Source organism: Panthera pardus, unplaced genomic scaffold (genome assembly GCF_024362965.1).
Source record: "Panthera pardus isolate Hobbes unplaced genomic scaffold, ASM2436296v1 HiC_scaffold_11, whole genome shotgun sequence".
Taxonomy (NCBI): Eukaryota; Metazoa; Chordata; class Mammalia; order Carnivora; family Felidae; genus Panthera; species Panthera pardus.
Window position 1 is genome coordinate 39582179 of NW_026526666.1, and position 19709 is coordinate 39601887.

The following is a 19709-nucleotide window of genomic DNA, read 5'->3' on the forward strand; positions in this document are numbered from 1 at the left end:
CAGAACCATTTGTTGAAGAGACTGTCTTTTTTCCATTGGACATTTCCTGCTTTGTCAAAGATTAGTTGACCATGTAGTTGTGGGTCCATTTCTGGATTTTCTGTTCTGTTCCATTGATCTATGTACTTGTTTTTGTGCCAGTACTATACCGTCTTGATGACTACGACCTTGTAATATAGCCTGAAGTTTGGAATTGTAATGCCTTCAGCTTCGCTTTTCTTTTTTAAGATTTTTTTGGCTATTTGGGGTCTTTTGAGGTTCTATACAGATTTTAGGATTGCTTGTTCTAGCTCTGTCAAAAAAATGGTGGTATTTTGATTGTATTAAATGTGCAGATTGCTTTGTGTAGCATAGATACTTTAACAATATTTGTTCTTCTGGGGAGCTTGGGTGGCTCAGTTGGTTAAGTGTCCAAATCTTGATCTCAACTCAGGTCTTAATCTCGTGGTTTGTGAGTTTGGGCCCTGTATAGGGCTCTGTGCTAATGGTGCAGGTCCTGCTTGAGATTCTGTCTCTCCTTCTTTTCTTCCCTTGTGCTTGTGCTCGCTCTAAAAATAAATAAATCAACTTAAAAAAAAAGCCAATATTTATTCTTCCAATCCATGAACATGGGATGTTTTTCCATTTATTTCTTTTGTTTTGTTTCCTGAGAGAGAACAGGGGAGAGGTGGAGGGAGAAGAAGAGAGAGAATCTTAAGATCTTAAACAGTCCCCATGCTTAGTGTGGAGCCCTACATGGGGGCTCAGTCTCACTACTGTGAGATCATGATCTGGGCCAAAATCAAGAGTTGGATGCTCAACTGACTGAGCCACCCAATCACCCCTGTTTTTCCATTTCTTTGTGTGTCATCTTCAATTTCTTTCATGAGTGTTCTGTCGTTTTCAGAGTACAGATCCTTTATGTCTTTGGTTAGGTTTATTCCTAGGTAACTTATGGATTTTAGTGCAATTGTATATGGGATAACTACCTTGATTTCTCTTTCTGTTGATTCATTATTTGTGCATAGAAATGCAACAAATCTTCTGTATGTTGATCTTGTATCCTGTGACTTTACTGAACTTGTGTATCAGTTCTAGCAAGTTTTTGGTGGAGTCTTTCGGATTTTCTACGTAGAATATCATGTCATCTGCAAATAGTGAAAGTTTGACTTCTTCCTTGATGATTTCGATGCCTTTTACTTCTTTTTGTTTTCTGGTTGCTGAGAGTAGGACTTCTAGTACTATGTTAAATAACAGTAGTGAGAATGGACATCCCTGTCTTGTTCCTGACCATAAAGAAAAAGCTCTCTGTTTTCCCCATTGAGGATGATATTAGCTGTGTTTTTTTCATATATGGCCTTTTTGATGTTGAGGTATGTTCTATCTGTCCCTACTATGTTGAGGGTATTTATGAAGAATGGATGTTGTCCTTTATCAAGTGCTTTTTCTTCATCTATTGAGAGGATCATATAGTTCTTATCCTTTCTTTTATTAATGTGATATATCATGTTGATTGATTTGCAAATATGTAACCACTCTTGCACCCAAGAATAACTCCGACTTGCTTGTAGTGAATAATTTTTTTAATGTATTGTTGGATTCAGTTTGCTAGTATTTTACTGAGAACTTTTGCATACCTATTCATCAGGGATATTGGCCTGTGGTTCTCTTTTTCAGTGGAGTCTCATCTGGGTTTGGTATCAAGGTATTCTGGCATCATAGAATGAATTTGGAAGTTTTTCTTCCTTTTCTTTTTTTCCTTTTAGATTTGTTTGAGAAGAATAATATTGACTCTTTGTTTGGTCTACCAAACTCTATGTTTGGTAGAGTTCACCTGTGAAGCCACCCAGCCCTGGACTCCTGTTGTGGGATGTTTTTTGATTACTGATTCAGTTTCATTGCTAATTATCAGTCTCTTCAAGTTTTCTATGTCTTCTTGTTTCAGTTTTGGTAGTTATATGTTTGTAGGAATTTATCCATTTTTTCCCAGTTGTCCAATTTTTTGGCATATGATTTTTCATTATATTCTCTTATAAATGTGTTTCTATAGCATTGGTAGTTATTTATCTTTTCTCATCTGTGATTTTATTTATTTGGGTACTTTCTGTTTTCTTTTTGATAAGTCTGCCTAGAGGCTTATCAATTTTATTAATTTTTTCAAAGAACCAGCTCCTGGTTTCATTGATCTGTTCTATTGTACTTTTAGTTTTTATATAATCTATTTCTGCTGTAATCTCTATTATTTCCTTCCTTCTGCTGGCAGTAAGCATCTTTTGTTGTCTTTTTTCTAGCTTCTTTAGGTATAAGGTTAGGGTGTTTATTTGAGATTTTTCTTTCCTTTTATGTGGGCCCATATTGCCATATACTTCTCTCTTAGGACCACTTTTGCTGCATTCCATTGGTTTTGGTCCTTTGTGTTTTCATTTTCATTTGTTTTCATGTATTTTTTTAAAAATTTCTTTTTTGATTTCCTGCTTGACTCATTCATTGTTTAGGGGCATGTATTTTTGGTCTTTCCAAATTTTTTTTCTTGTGGTTGACTTCTAGTTTCATAGCGTTGTGGTCAGAAAAGGTACTTGGTATGATTTCAATCCTTTTGTTATTTGTTGAGGCCTGTTGTGACCTAATATGTGATCTATTCTGAAGAATGTTCCATGTACTCTTGAAAAGAATGTGTATTCTGTTGTTTTAGGATGGAATGCTCTAAACATATCTGTTAAGTCCATCCAGTCCAGTGTGTCATTCAAAGACATTATTTTCTTGTTTATTTTCTGTTTAGATAATCTCTCCATTGATGTCAGTGGGGTTTTACAGTCCCCACTATTATTGTGTTATTATCAATTAGTTCTTTTATGTGTGTTACTAATTGTTTTGTATATTTGGTTGCTCTCCTGTTGGGTGCATAAATATTTAAAATTGTTATATGTTTTTGTGGATTGCCTCCTTTATGATTATATAATGCCCTTTGTCTCTTTTTACAGTCTTAAAGTCTAGCTTGTCCTATATAAGTATTGCTATTCTAGCTTTCTTTTGACACTCATTTGCATGAAAAATGTTTCTCCACCCCCTCTCTTTCAATCTGCAAGTATCTTTAGGTCTAAAATGAATCTCTTGCAGGGAACATGTAGGTGGACTTTGTTTTTGTTTTTTGTTTGTTTTGTTTTTTGTTTTTTTATCCATTCTGATATCCAATATCTTTTGATTGAGCATTTAGTCCATCTATATTCAAAGTAATTATTGACAGATGTGTATTTATTGCCATTTTATTATTTGTTTTGTCATTGTTCTGGCGATTTTCTCTGATCCTTTTTTGTCTTTGTCACTGTTGATTACTCCTTTGCACTCAGAATCCCCTTTAATATTTCTTGCAGGGCTGGTTTAATGGTCACAAACTCCTTTTAGTTTTTGTTCATTTGGGAAACTTTTTATCTCTCCTTATCTTCTAAATGATAGCCTTGCTTGATAGAGGAATCTTGGCTGCAGAGTTTTCCCATTCATCACTTTGAATATATCATGCCACTCCCTTCCAGTTTGCCAAGGTTCTGTTGAGAAATCTCCAGCCAACCTTATGGGTTTCCCTTCATAAATTAAGGACTTCTTTTGTCTTGCTGGTTTTAAGATTTTTTTTCTTTATCCCTATATTTTGCAAATTTAATTACAATATGTCTTGGTGTTGCCTCCTGCTTTTGCTGATTTTCATGAGAGTTCCTTGTGCCTCTTGAATCTGGATGTCTGTCCTCAGATTAGGGAAGTTTTCTGCTATTACCTATTTAAATAAATAAATTTTCTATCCCTTCTTCTCTTCTTCTGAGACTCCTATAATATAAATGTTACTTCTTTTGATGGAGTCACTGAGTTTCCTAAGTCTATTCTCGTGTTGCATAATTCTTCTTTCTCCTTTTTTTCAGCTCCATTATTTTCCATTATTTTGTCTTCTAGGTCATGAATTATTTCCTCTGCTTTTCCAGCCTGCTGTTCATTGCATCACGCCTATTTCCAATCTCGCTTATTGTATTCTTCATCTCTGATTGATCTTTTTTTTTTTTTTTTAATTCTTTTATACCTGTGGTAAGGGTCTCACTTATGTCTTCTTTTCTCAAGCCCAGTGAATATCTTTATAATTGTTGCTTTAAATTCTCCACCAGACATGTTACTTATATCTGTTTTGCTTAGATTCTGGCCATAGCCTTATCTTGTTCTTTCATTTGGGTTAAAATATACTGTTTTGTCATGTATCTCTGTCCTTGCTTTCTTCTCTGTGTTAGCAAAGCCAGTTATGTCTCCTGTTCCTGAAAGTAATGGCCTTATCAAAAAGACGTCATGTATTGCCCAGAGCCTGGAACTTCAGGGAGTGTCTCATGTGTGTGCTGCTTGCTCTTTGCTGTTGTGTTTTGGCTCTTCTGTTTTTAGACCAGTTGTCTGCAGAAGCTCTCCTTGTCTGCTGTGGGCAATATTTGGTCCCTGGCCTGAATGTGGTGAGTTATAACCAGGTGTGCTCTGGTCAACTTATAAAATGAGACCTGACACTACTTGCACCAGAGCTGAGGCCCTGCAGAACTCTCTGATCAAGACATGCTTGACTGAGAAGGACAATGCTGCCAGAGTGTAGGAGGAGGATAGGGCTTAGTGTAAGCAAGTTAGGCTGGCAGTGTCAATCCCATGCTCCTTCCTACAGGTGGCTCTGTGTTTATGCTGTAGGGTGGGGGATAGAAGTGGCACCAGTCAGCTCCTTTGTTCCCAGAGAGGTGTCTCTGTGAATGCTGCCTCTCAGGGATGTGCTCCCAGAAGACCAAATAGATCTCTTCCCATTTGCTCCAGGTGTTTTGGAGGTCACTGTTCCCATGCTAGACCATACTTCCCCTGGGTTGTCTGCCTGGCTCTTCTTCAGGAGCAGCACAGTGTCCTTCAGGATCTATCCCAGCCAAACTTGCTGACCTTTAAAACTCCAGGCTTTAAGCCACACGGTTTGCAAGAACTCATGAAATTCAGCCCCTTTCGTTTTCCAAGCCAATGGCTTTTGGGGAAATGTTCTCCTTTTGTTTCCCCTGTATGCTCTTTTCTCTGTCTCTCTCTGTCTCTCTCCCTCCCCCTCCCTCCCCCTGTCCCCCTTCTCCAGGACCCTGGGTCCCTTTCCTCAGCACCTGTGATCCATTACTCCCCTGACACATATCTCTGTACTTCCTACTTTCTTTACTGTGATCTCTTCTCTCCATTTAGTTGTAGAGTCTATTCTTTCAGTCTTTAGGTTGATTTCTAGACAAGCATATTTCAAAATAGACCTCCATTCTTATTTTGATTGTCCTGTTCTATCATTTCCATATATTAAACGGAGAAATAGTCGTGATTTTTAAATTACATTGTTCATTCTCACCAATGATTGAAAGATCGTGGCATGCCATCTATAATAGCTCAAATATGCCTCAGGCTAAAGTGAGTGCCACAAAAAATAATATTTACTTTTAAAGTACATTTATAAATTCAGTACAATTCTATGTTAATAAACTGCACTCATTGCAAACCGTGAAAACATCGCTTTAAACTTACTCTAAGAAGAGGGATCGGCATTTGCATTCAAGTCATTTGCATTCAAGGGGATCTTTAAATGCGTAAACAGAAGCACTGAAGAATATTTCAAAAAGGTAGCACTGTTCAGCCACAGGATTGGATCTAGAAATGAGTTTTTTCTTTAAGGATCAGTGTATGCATTAAACAATTAAAGAGCTTAACACTAAAGCATTATAAAATCTCCTAACACTGGGACAAATTCTCAGATGTTAGTTTGCTCTAGAATTACCTTAAGATGATGTCATTATTGTCCATTGTAGTGGCATTGAGGGTGGAAGTCTGAAATCCATAACATAGGAGTGGAAAGCAGAACTGTTACTATGTTAACACTTATTGAGTTGTATATGGTGTGTATCCTATATATCGAGAAGAATAATGTCAAATTAGAAGAATTTAGAGAAATTGTGAATGTATATAACATAAATAATAATGGAGGGAATCAGAGTATTTGGCTCTGAGTGAAAAAGAAAACAGACAAAGCTTTTGTCTGCAGTTTAATTCAAACATTTAAAGGATTATCATGAGGAAGGAATAAATGTTCTTAGTACTTCCACAGGATGATGCATAAACATTCTAAACAAGGCAGATTTGGAGTCAACATAAGTCCCAGCTTTTAATTAAATGTATCCAGTCATGAATGTTGGGATTTTATCTGTGATATTTTTGCATACAGTGGTAGATTCATTGTGAAGCTAATGAAGCTTATGCTTTATCATCTTAACCTCACCAGTGGGTTCAAAGGACCTGAGGTTAATTTTGTAATTCTAGTTTTATATTATTTTTCTTAACATGATTCTTCAAATATCAACATTTTGGGCTCAACGAAACTTTAATCTTTCTCTTCTTGGGTGGCAATAGGCCTCCATATTTTGTATCATCCTTTCCACTTGTAAGACTCTGCATTCTTAAAAATTTTGCTACTCTTTTTTCATTGACTTCTTTTATTATATATAATGTATTGACCAGACACCCTCTATTATACCTGGGTTTGTGAGAATTAGCACTGTAAGCATAATTTGCCTCCCATTCATCACAGAGCATGCCATACCCAGTGACAGTAAATATTGGGGTACAATTTGACACTTCTTTTCCCTCTCAAATGGTGTCTCTGAGTACACATGAATAATTAGGGATATCACAATTTAAATATCTGGTTTAATCTAGAATTTTAGACAACTGTAAAAATAGGGAAGAATAAAACATTGGGTACTCTAATGCTTAAGTATAATCACACATGCATATGCATTGTTTACCTGTAAAACATGAAAGGAAAAATATTTGTTTTCATTAATTTTAGTGCATTTGACAGCTTTCTTTTGTATGAATATATTTTTATGTAATTTTAGAAGGAAAATACTGACAAATACTGCAAACACAAATGTTATTCCCTTCCAAATATCATGTTTTCCGAATGTTAACAAAAAAAGTACACAATTATACTTTGGAAATTAAGGGGCAAAGGGATCCTCTTAACTATGTCTGGGAAGTTCCAATGACTAATTCATTAGGTTCAGAAATGATTGATTAAGAGATGGATAAAATGGCTAGTTAAGTTCATAGCATAAGGGATCAATATAGAAAAATAATACAGTGGAACTTTTTAGAAAGAAAAAAAAATGGCATTGAGGAAGAGAACAGTAAAATCAAGGATGTATAGTGAAGAACTCTGTATAGTGCTTTATAGTGGAAGAAAAACACATTTTCACAAACATTAGGTAATAACAAACAAATTAGAAATGAACTCCAGTTGCAAGGGATGTGATTTGTGAACCCACATTTTAAATCCTTTCTTACTGTAAATCTCAACGTAATGGACAACGTGGACATGTGACATCTCTAATAATGAACAGAATGCCATGCCAAATTGATTCGTTTTAGGCCAATGCTATAAAAAAAGCAGCTGCAATAAGAAAGTATGATGAGTGATCCATAAGTCTGAAAACTTTAGATTTAATCCTTTCATGATTAGAAGCAATGACTACGGTTCTGCCAAACATTGTTTTGAACTGGTAGTATATCCATGAAAAACATTTCTAGTGAGATAAAAGTATGGTATAATTGATTCAGAAGTATAACTGAATAGCATAAAAGTAAGTAGAGGATTAACAATGCCCATCTCCTTAAAAATGTTTTAAAATGTTTTGCAAAACAAACAAACACAAAAACCTAATGGCAAATCCATCGATGAGGAATATTTAGTTATCATAATGGATATTTAGTTATCTATGAAACAGGGAGTAGGGATCATTGAAGGGAAAACATTTCCCATTTAAACTGCCAAGATCTAACATTAAAAGACTTTTTGAGGGAATTCTTGCATATTAAATCAATAATAAAAGTTTTCAAGACAGCTGAGCCTAATTTTGAATGGATTTCAGAAGTATTTAGAAAATTAAATACGCTGGTTATTGTTGCAAAAGATTTACCATGAAAAGAAGCATCCTCTATTTCATCCAAAGGAGAAAATTTCTCTTAAAAAGATCACTTATTGGGGACCACTGAGTTATTCAGACAGGCGAATCACATCCTCCCACAGGAACCGATGTGTCACCTGACCTTCTTGATCCTCCAGAGCCTGCCTCCAACAAGTCCCTGGTTGTTCACCCTGTTTCCAGATACAACTTCTGCATTGCCCTTCACAGCTTACGGTGTCCTCTTGGACTGTGAGTATATGTGAATAATAAACTGCTATCAGTAACATCTGTCCAGTGTCAGGTGTCATGTGTTTGGGCCACCTCTGTGGCCATAGGGTAGAAATCTCTCCTCACCAGTGGTATGAAAAGAAGGCAATAAAAGCAAATAAAAAGTATTGGTGCTTTTATGATATGAAATTTATTTCAGGTACAGAATCTCACTGACATTACATATACAGGAAATACTATTTCAGCTTGTTTTGTAATTTGTGATCCCTTTCCAGAAACTTAGAAAGTAGATTCTAAGTCGTAGGGCATACTTTATAAGTGATGTACTGAAACTCAGTTAATATATGAGGTGGAGTCACTTGCAGAATAAATTATCCAGAAGGGTATAGATTACAGGTCTTCTCACTTCAGAGTCTGTTTTCTTTCTGTCATGCTGAATTTCCAGAATAATACAGGGATCTTACTATAATATAAAAATCCATTTTCAGGAATAATCTAACACCAAACATGTATTTCACATGTTTCTTTATTTTGCACTAAATTCCCTCCCTTTGGACTTTCTCACCATTATCCATGGCAAAGTCAGTTGGAGTCTTGTTTTAGTCAAGAACGCCTGCCTGCTACATAGAATTTTCTCTGAGACGGTAATCAAAGAGAACCTTGAGATGACTCTTCCTTTAGTCCACCATCTCTCTGATATGGTTCTACAGAAATATCATTTATTTTTCTCATATTCAACCAAGATACAAATACAATTCAAGTGCATACAATTGCTAATCTTCATTCTGTTCCCATTCTCATTAAAATTTCTGATCTTGCAGTGTTCCAGATTCTGGTTATTTGAAGGGTAGAAAAACTAGAAATGTAGCCTATCTTCATGATAAAGCAAAGTAGTATTAAAAACTGAGTATAATTGATCTCTAAATAAAAAGTTTGAAATGTCTTTCATTTCCTTTTAAATGGGGCATTTGTTTTTTGCTTCTTTTGTTATTAGTATTTATATACTGTCATGAAAGTTAGGGTAGAAAAATGAGTAATTAAAAAAGATCAGCCAACAATTAAGCAAAATGTTACTACTTTTGACCTATCTTTAAAAAACAAAATCTAGCTTTATGATTGGACAGCATTATGGATTATTTTCTTTTAATTTTATTTTTTATTTTTTAAAATTTACATCCAAAGTAGTTAGCATATAGTACAAAATGATTTCAGGAGCAGATTCCTTAGTGCCCCTTACCCATTTAGCCCATGCCCCCTCCCACAAACACTCCAGTAACCCTCAGTTTGTTCTCCATATTTATGAGTCTCTTCTGTTTTGTCCCCCTCCCTGTTTTTATATTATTTTTGTTTCCCTTCCCTTATATTCATCTGTTTCGTCTCTTAAAGTCCTCATATGAGTGAAGTCATATGATATTTGTCTGTCTCTGACTAATTTCACGTAGCATAATACCCTCCAGTTCTATCCACGTAGTTGCAAATGGCAAGATTTCATTCTTTTTGAAAGCCGAGTAATACTCCATTGTATATATATACCACATCTTCTTTATCCGTTCATCCATCGATGGACATTTGGGCTCTTTCCATACTTTGGCTATTGTTGATAGTGCTGCTATAAACATGGGGGTGCATGTGTCCCTTCGAGACAGCATACCTGTGTCCCTTGGATAAATGCCTAATAGCGCAATTGCTGGGTCATAGGGTAGTTCTATTTTTAGTTTTTTGAGGAACCTCCATACTGTTTTCCAGAGTGGCTGCACCAGCTTGCATTCCCAAGGATTTCATTCTTTTTGATTGCCGAGTAATACTCCATTGTATATATATATACCACATCTTCTTTATCCATTCTGGATTATTTTCAATGTATGTCTTTCTGAAATATTTATTTTCTTATGGATGCCAATGGTTGATTTCACTATGATATATTATAAACCACCTTAGTGAGATATAAATTAATGGGGTATAAATTATTTTGAATTTTTAAGGGATATTATTACTGAAGTTAGCCATAAAATCGCATGATTATGGTATGTTGATGAAAATGAATTATTCACTTGATATAGTGGTGTACCCCTCATGAGCCTCAAAATATAAAAATGGAAATTTGTTTGATTTTCTTATAAATATGTTTTTCAAAGGGTTATACAAATTTGCTTATGTTCTGTCTTCTTAACTATGTACCCATCAAATTCAGTTTCATGTCTGCTTTCCTGACTGTTGACTAGGTCCTGCAGTTCCATTTAGGTATGGTCATTTTCCACCCTTATCAGCTCTGACCTGTCCCATTTTGGTCATGTTGTTATCTCCACCTTAAGTTTATTGGCTTAGTGCTCACTAGGAGAGTTAAGGGCAAATTTTGAGGAGGGGTATATCTTATGAATGTTCTGGCAATTGCACTGGTACCTGTACTTGGGGTTATGTTGCCCTCACCTCCAGTGATGGGATGGAGGTTTTGTTACCAGCCAGATGGCGGACAATGCATTTCTCAAATCCCATTCCATCATCTCCATTTTCAAACACTGCCTGGGCACACAACGCTATTGGGTTGGAGTCCCTGGAAATAGTGGGATTAGGAAGCAGGAAGTGTTTTAGGGAGTACACCCAGGCTTAATCCTTGTGAAGGTGAAGGCAGGACAATGGGGATGGGGAAGAGTTGTGATTCAGTTTTAAGAGGCCCCAAACAACCTAAGAAATCAGAAGCTGATGTAACTCTTTACACATGTCTTGAGTTGGAACTAAGAATCCAAGCCATTATACTCTTGCATAGGTCTGTCATTGGTTTCTAGATTTGAAGTTGGATGAGGCAGTTCTCTTCAGTTGATGCATTCCCTCAGCTTCCTTGAAGGAAGCTGATAGCTGCATGCTTTCCCTTGGCAGTGTTTCCTGTAGCTGAGGGACTGAAAGTCCTTCATTCTTTAGGGTGATGTGGGCAGTGCCTCATGTCATAGTCCACATGGGTTATTAAATGTTTGTCCATATAATGGGTTTTACTGAAACCTATATTTCATCATGTTCATCATTTTTAAAAATTATTTCTTGACCATTCAAGGGTTCTTTGAATTGTAGTTTGGAAATCTTGCACATTTTATATTGGATTCTTTTGTTTTTATGTTAAAATGAAGGACCACATACTACCTATAGCTATATACAGTCTTATTTTTCCTAATATTAAAGAGAGGCTTCTGACATATCAATGTTAAGTATGATGTGGATGTCAATTTTGGTAGAAGCCATTTAAGGAGATTGCCTTTTATTACTAAAATAGCAGGATGTCTTATTATGAATATTATTAAGTTTCACTGGAAGATTTTTCTATACCTATTGAAATCACAATATGTGTTTTCTACTTTAATCTGATGTTATGGTGAATTACATTTATTGATCTCTTAGTGGTAAACTACCCTAACATTTCTGGGATGGTTGTTCATGATTAGTTTTTTCAAAATATAGTAATGTCTTAAATTTTGCTTATACTCTCTTTAGAATTTTAGAATCTTTTATTATTGAAATTAAAAGATATTCTTTTTTTTTTTCTTCAAGGATTATAAATGTTTGGCATTCAATAGATATCTCTTACAAAATTTTCTGGGCCTGATGGATTTTGCAGGGTATAGAGTATAGTTGTATTACTACTGTTTCTATTGATTCAATTTTGTAATGGTTAAAGGTCTACTCAAATTTTTCTTTTCTTTTTTTTTTTTTCCCTTGAGACACTTTGTAGTAATTGTATGTATGTGTGCATGTTGGGGGGCAGGAGTGGAATGTTGCTTCTAATTTAACAATTTCTTTACCTGAAGTTGTCCATAGGATTCTTTCATCATTTAGAAATCCTCAACTGGATCTGTGTTATGATCTCCTTTTAGCTTCTAAAACTATTGTTTTATCTTTCTCTATATTTTTCTTGATCAGTCCTAAATATTTTTTTTTCATTTTATTAGTCCTTACAAATTACTAAATATAGGCTTTATTGATCCTTTCTATTTTGTTTTCATTATCACTATTCTCTGTTATCTTTATATTTTATTTCTTCATATAGTATTTAGGTCTATTCTATTTTTTCTAACATCTTAAGTGGGATGCTACGCTTATTAAGGGGCAATCTTTCTCTTTTACTATAAACATTTAATGTTGATAATATCTCTATAGTGTATATTATCTTGTAAACTTCTTTATGGTGAATTTTTATCTTTATCAATATATAGTGACTACTCCTATGCCTAAAAATTCCATTGTGCCTTAAAAAAGCCATACCAGCATTTGCTTACTAGGTCTTTGCCTGTTCTTTTTGCCTCTATTCATCCTTTTACTTGCCAGCCCTCTGCATTTTGCTATGTTAGATTGCTTACTAACAGCATAAAACTGGATTTTGTTTTGTCTTTTAAATCTGTTGTGAAATATGCCAGTGAAATACAGTTTTTTCATTTGTATTTACATTTCATTTAAACTCCCAATTCAATATATTTGAATTTTATAGTTCCCTCTTATTCTCCCTTTTCAATACTTATTTTTCTTTCTTTTTAATTTTCTTATGTTGTCACATAAGAAATATTTTTATTTTTAACTCTGCATTTTCCTGCTACTTGATTATTTTTAATCTTTTAGTGATTACCCATTGGATTTTTATATTTATTTGATCTACTTCTGTCTCAAGATAATTTCTCTATTCCTTCCCCAAACATACAGGACTTGAGAACAATACTTCTCAAGCTGTCAGTGGTAAATAATTTTTTTTCAAATTTTCCAATTCTTCATGGACTGATAGATCAGTAAAATAAAATGGGCACATGTTACTGGAAGAATGAAATGGTAAAATGTACACTAAATGCAAGGCTATCTTTTGATTACTACTAGATTTAACAGACATAAAATTATTCTGTCAAAATGCTTTTAAAGTTTCTAAACTCTTACTCTCAATTTCAGTGTATTTCTTGTCACAGATCAGTACAAGACAGTTTGTGGACTGGTACTAATCGTGGAATGTAGTTTCAATGTCACTGGCTTAGAATATTTTAATTGGAATCTGTTCCTTCTCCTTCTTTTATTTATTTTTTTATTTTAAAAAAGTTTTTTTTAAATGTTTTTATTTATTTTTGAGACAGAGAGAGACAGAGCATGAGCAGGGGAGGGGCAGGGAGAGAGGGAGACACAGAATCCAAAGCAGGCTCCAGGCTCTGAGCTGTCAGCACAGAGCCCAACACGGGACTTGAACTCACAGACTGTGAGATCATGACCTGAGCTAAAGTCGGGCGCTTAACTGACTGAGCCACCCAGGCACCCTGTTCCTTCTCACTTCTTATAGAATTATTGTCAGGTATGAGATATAATTTTAGTCCACCTTGATTTATTATCCTCATATTACTATTATTTAAACTATATCATATAGTCAACATTTCTTTAGAGTTATTCATATATTTCTCAATTTCATAGCCTACCTTTCTTTCTTTCTTTCTTTCTTTTTTTAATCTCAGATTTTCCTTTTCTGATCCAGTTTATCATTGTGAAATAATCTTGTAAGATTTTCTTCAGCAAGGATAGGTTAGTGGCAAGTTCTTTGTTTGTCTCAAATGTCTTAATTTCTTCTAAAATCTTTAGTGATAGTTTAGCTTGGTATCTAATCCTAATTTGATAGCTTTCTCCTCCCACTACCCTTTTCTCAGGACCTTGAGGATATTATTCCACTGTCTACTTATATTCATTGTGATGTTGCAGATTTTGTAAGTAATTTTTCTTTTCTTTTTAGCTACTTTTAAGTTTTTCTTCCTGCACTTGATATTTTAAAATATGTTTATAATGTATCTTGGTGCGGATTTCCTATTGTTTATTTTTCATGGAAGGACATGTATTTCCTGAGCCAAAGTATTCTTTTTCATCAATTCTGTCAAATTCTCATTCACTGTATTTGCCAGTATTGCCCTCATATTTTCTATTGTCTTCTGTGAATCATATTAGAAAAATTTGAGACATTTCTATTCTATCCTCCTTGTCTTATAACTTCTGTCTTTTCTTTTGAATTTGAATCTTTTGGATTTCTGTGATGCATTTCTTCCATGTTTGACAGTTCTCCTCACAGTTCTGTTTTGTTGTTGTTGTTGTTTTAATTCAATGATTATGTAATTTTTACTTGTACATTACCTAATTTAATTTTTCTTCAAATCTTTGTAAACTATCTGAAAAATGTAGAGGTTTAATTTTCCTGTTTCATTCTGCTGAACAGCACTTGTGGTGCCACTTTTATTAAACTTTTATGACTTTGGACTGTGAGTTTAGTTTTGGTGGTCTTTATCTGTGAAAATAATAAAGGACTATGTATTTCAGCTATATTTTCAAAAATAATATTTTAGGGGTGCCTGGGTGGCTCAGTTGGTTTAGCATCTGACTTTGGCTCAGGTCATGATATCTCGGTTTGTGAGTTCAAGCCCCAAATCGGGCTCTGTGCTGACAGCTCGGAGCCTGGAGCCTGCTTCGGATTCTGTGTCTCCTTGTCTCTCTGCCCTCCCCCTGTTCATGCTCTCTCTGACTCTCTCTCTCAAAAATAAACATTGAAAAACTAAAAATAATTAAAAATAATATTTAAAATATAGGGGTGTTTCTTGCAGTCAGGTGACTTTCTTTCATGTGATATTTCAGATACTTGGGCTCCTTCCCACCCAGGGGCCAACCATAGAAAAGAAATGATACACACCATTTTCATCAAACTCCTTGGATGGGAGTTAGGCCCATAACCACTGGTGGATGCAAAAGAAGCCTAAGGAACACTCCCTTTCCAGTCAGGACTATGTCTAATGAAGATTGCACATTACAGTAGGGGAAACTGTCATTGTCGATATACGGATAGTTATCTCTGGCAGATGTTTTGTACATGATATTGCCTGTGCCGGGACGTTTTCCCTCACTTAGGCTCTCTATCTCACACGGTTTTGTGTTTTTTCACCCAATCACAATCTAGAAGAGCCTTTCCAGATTAAGTGAGGGCCTGGTTTCATAAAAATAACCTAATAAATCTTTCATCCCTTCTTAACACTTATAAAATTGTAATTGATTTAATGTCTATGAAATTGTTTCCTCAACCTCTGATTCCCTTACTTAAAACAAACTCTGTAAAGGAAGAGCTCATATCTCTCCTTCTCCTGTACCCTTTCCCCCCATCGTGATATTACTAGTTCTTTAGTGTCTGGCAAGATGTGAACAGACAATAACCATGTGTGAATGAATGAATGAATGAATGAATGAATGAATAAAAAAGGTTTGTATAAAATAATCAACCATGTATAGTGGAAACCATAACATTGAATATCATCAAACCCTTAAATGCTTAGTGTGTGTAAGTAAGTTAATCCACAAGGTATTTATGAAGATTGGCTCAACAGAGAAGGTTCTGTGACAAAGCCAAATACATATTCTTTATCATTAGGCATCTCATATCTATTGAGGAGTGAGGGCGTGAGGCATTCCTAGGCTGGAATATTAAAACTCTCCTATAAAAAATTAAAATTAGTAAATATAGGTTATGAGTATGCCAAGATATGTCAGCTGTGATGATGCCACAAATTATTATTTTAGTCTTCAAATTAGAGACATATATGATTTCTTATACCTCCTTACTCTGGGAACATTCCCTGCCTTATCGAAAGAGTAAAACTCATTCCATTTGGATGTCCCACAAATGAAATATCATACAATTAAATATGCATTTGGTTCTACATTTATTAGTATCTAAACTGTTAAAGTGGAGGGTTTTTATGTGATCATTCATTCTCTCTCATTTCAAGTATATTGAGATCAAAGGTGTTTATTTTTCCCCTTTGAAATATAATAAAATAAAATTATGTACTTCTTAAAGCAGATAAAATGAGTATCAAGGTATAGTTGCACTAAAGATAGTAATATGTCAAATATGTGTTAGTATATTTTCTTCAAAAATGTTTAAAAAGCCCTGATACCTAATACTTTTATAATCTTTTATTTTTACTTCCTTTTTAATGTTTTTCCGTCATTGTTTTTTTCAATAGGTTTCCTGGCTTCTCTTCAGAGCTCCTGACATTCATGCTGCTAGATTCCTCCTGACCAGGTAAAAAGAAGTCAATGAACTTATTTGAACTTTTGAGATAGAAACTTATTTTTGTTGAAATATATGCATGAATTCTATCTGGACTCCTTAACATACATGTATCATTATTCATCAGTGTTGTATTCTTCATCTTAAGTTAGTCGTTGATAAATGGCTGCTTATTGCTGCTTCGTTTTTTCACTTTTGTGGTTTTGCTTTATTTATTTTTTTTCCTTAACCATTCAGGTTGGCTGTGAATTATATCAGGAGAGCAGCCTTTTAGTAATCAAGGTCAATAGGAATCTCTACTTCTAATAAGTCATGTAAAGCCTTTGCTGTGTGCTATTCCACAGGGCAGAGTAGAAGCTGTTTTATTGACCAGCCTTTCCTAAGGGGGCCTTGTAGCATTTGCAATTTTTGCCCTCAGGGGCTGGTAGAAGAGACCTCTGATACTCTTTTAATCAGTACCAGAATCAGCAATTAACCTATAACTGTAGCTGGTGTCCTAGAAATGAGGCAATGTAATCTTTTCTCATTACTTCTTATGGGAAAATTGCTTTTAACATATGTGCTTTAAGGTTGCTCACACTTTTCAAGAAATATCCCTTTAGCCTATGTCAATCAGTACACATATTACCTCTTCCATAGATGGTCACATTTCAGCTTATCTGACCTAAACTATTCCACACTGTATCTCGCCTTTATGCTTCTCACAGTGTTATATAATCATCATTTTACTCCCTTGACTGTAAATCTTTTGAGATTAGAGAGCATTTATCTTGATAATTCATTTCGTAGGAAAGTGATTGGTTCTTCATTAATAATGGCATTTCAGATCAAACTTAGTAACCAAAATAGTCTCTGTACAATGAAGAGTGCCTAGCACATAGTTATCTCTCAGTAAATATTTTTTGAATATGATTCTCAATAATAACCTAATGTACAATACTTCTTTTATGATGGGCACAGTTCCAACTGTATTTATATTAATTCAAGTAACCCTCAAAACTACCTTAACAGGAACAGCTATTATTTTCTCCATTTTACAGATGGGTAACTGATGCAGGAAAGGGTGAGTAGATTTCCAAATGCCACACAGCCAGGAAGTGAATGTGCCATAAGTCAAATCTGGTCAGTCTGGCTCCCAAGTCCATCCCCTTAACATTGCTGTAGGATAAAGCTTCCCCAGAAAGAAATGACTTGCTAATGAAACATTTTCACATATGAGAGGAAGAAATATTTGTACTTACACAAAAGACTGATGCTAAGTATAAATATATGCTTCTATAGGTTATATAAGAGGCAAAGGGAAATGTATTATTTGCATTCATTTACATTTTCTATGAAACAAAACTGTATATCATTTTTCCAGAGAACACTGTGAATAAAATGAAGCCACTTTACATTTTATATCTGGAATTAAAAAACCTGGTGTATAATTAGAAGTGATGAAAAGACTTTCAATTCTTAATGTTGGACTATTATAAGTTTTGGGTAGTATCTAAATTAATATTACCATGATAATAAAATACTATAAGAGAATGAAGATATGCATCATCAAAATTTTCTCATTAATGAATAGTGTTTTAAGCTCTCATACTAATGAAATGGGGCTTAGGATAAAAACACATCAGGAAATAGTATACTTTTGATAATTAAATAAAAGATCTATGTAATAGTAGACTGTGATACATTTTGTAATTCACTTTAAAACCTTTATTTTCATAAGGCCTTGAGATACAATTCCAATTGCATTAGGAAACATTTACAAAATTTAGTTTAAAATATGTTACCTTAAAGTTTGTAATATACCTCAAAAAAATGGAAGAAAGCTTATAGAGATACCCCAAAACTGAGTTTGAGATATGTGTTATGCTGGCATGTGTATGTTCCTGGGATATATATTCTGGTTAAAAACTGGGTTTATTGCATAAACTCATTCACTGCATAGAATTCTAAAGAAAAAAAAAATCAGCCTTTAAATTTGGCTTTAGGAATTATTTCAGGAGGATTCATGGTGCCATTAATATTGTTCTCCTGCTGAAATTTAAATTTTTGTGTGTAATTATCTGAGTTCTCTAAATTTAAAGATAAAACTACTTGAAGCTGATTCCTAATTTTACACATGGTGTTTGCTTTGTTTTAAAATTTTACTGACATTGGCAACTTATTTTACATTAAACTACCTTATTTCAATATAGGCAAACGTAAGTAGATGTACTCTTAATATAAAATTAGAATGATGTATTTATTCAGATGTAGGACATTATTCCTGTCTTTCCTACACGCTAGCTAGCTTCAAGTAATTCTCTTTCTCTCTCTCTTCTACCCTCTCTCTGTATTATTTCAAGCTTGTATTTTAGATTTATGGAAAGTTTCATTAAATTACTTGGATTATTTTCATTTTGTTTTGTGTGTGTGTGTGTGGGGGGGGGTATATATTTGAGTTTAAGATACAAAGAGTGATCCCACTCTTTGAGTACCTCTAGTGAGGTACCACTAACACTACCACTTTTAGATTTCACTTTGAATTACAGGTTCAAAAACTTACAGGTGGGAACCAAGCTATATCTTCTTTCCTAAGAATTACAGACTCTGGGCTTTCCCAGAGAGAATTTTTAACGCCACAAGATACCATAAGCCCTTAAATTACAAATATTTTTTTTCCACTGTCACTGAAGGACATGTGTTTCTGGGCTATTGCACATTTTCCAAGTGTTTTTGCAGACTCCTCATAGATTAGCCAGTGAAGTAGAATAGATAGTTTTCAATTTGACAGTTATGGGATTGCAGTGCTACTGTTCGGTAATGTAAGGGTAATTTACAATCTCATTTACACCATGTTCTTTTCCTTATGACTCATGTATTCTTAGTTCCTATAACAAGGTAAACAAGCTATACCTGTATATGTTACTTCCTGAAAACTCAGTTTCTATTGTGATGACACTCTTGGAACCTCTCCATGTAGAATTTCTCATGGTCTTTAGGAATATTTATTATTAGACCACTAGAATGTTTTAAACTCTTATCTTTATGGAAATTGTGTGAATTAAACATAAATACCAGAAGTTTACCTACTTTGATTCAGTGGATACTCTCTTCAAACACTTTAAAGAGAATTATGGCATGAGTGGGGGACATGTGATAATTCTCCACAGATAAAAAAACACGTGTAATTTAAGAAACCATTCATCTAAATAATAGTAGTTGGTTGGATTCCTTGGAAACCAAAGAACTGAGTTGAGGTGTTCTCTCAGGGGTATTAAATGTAATGCCTTTCCACATAAACCAAGTCTATGATTAAATTCCATACACTACATAAGAATTTTCATTATAATCTACTCAAAATTGCAGAGGATAAACAGACAAGGTCAATGGTGTGTATATTTGTTCTTCAAACTTTTCTATCGTTTTGGGAATAACAAATAAAAATGTAACAAGTATCATACCTATTACAAATTAGTATAAGCAATAAAGTA

The 19709-nt window shown here is 34.4% G+C and overlaps 1 long non-coding RNA gene across 1 annotated transcript in view; it reads left to right on the forward strand.

Annotated features, from left to right (window-relative positions):
- Positions 1 to 19709, forward strand: part of LOC109246289 (uncharacterized) — a 388432-nt gene that overhangs the window by 72255 nt on the left and 296468 nt on the right. Inside the window, exon 3 of the long non-coding RNA XR_002071290.2 lies at positions 16193 to 16251. This is a non-coding gene — a long non-coding RNA (uncharacterized LOC109246289). The remainder of the gene's footprint in view (positions 1 to 16192; positions 16252 to 19709) is intronic.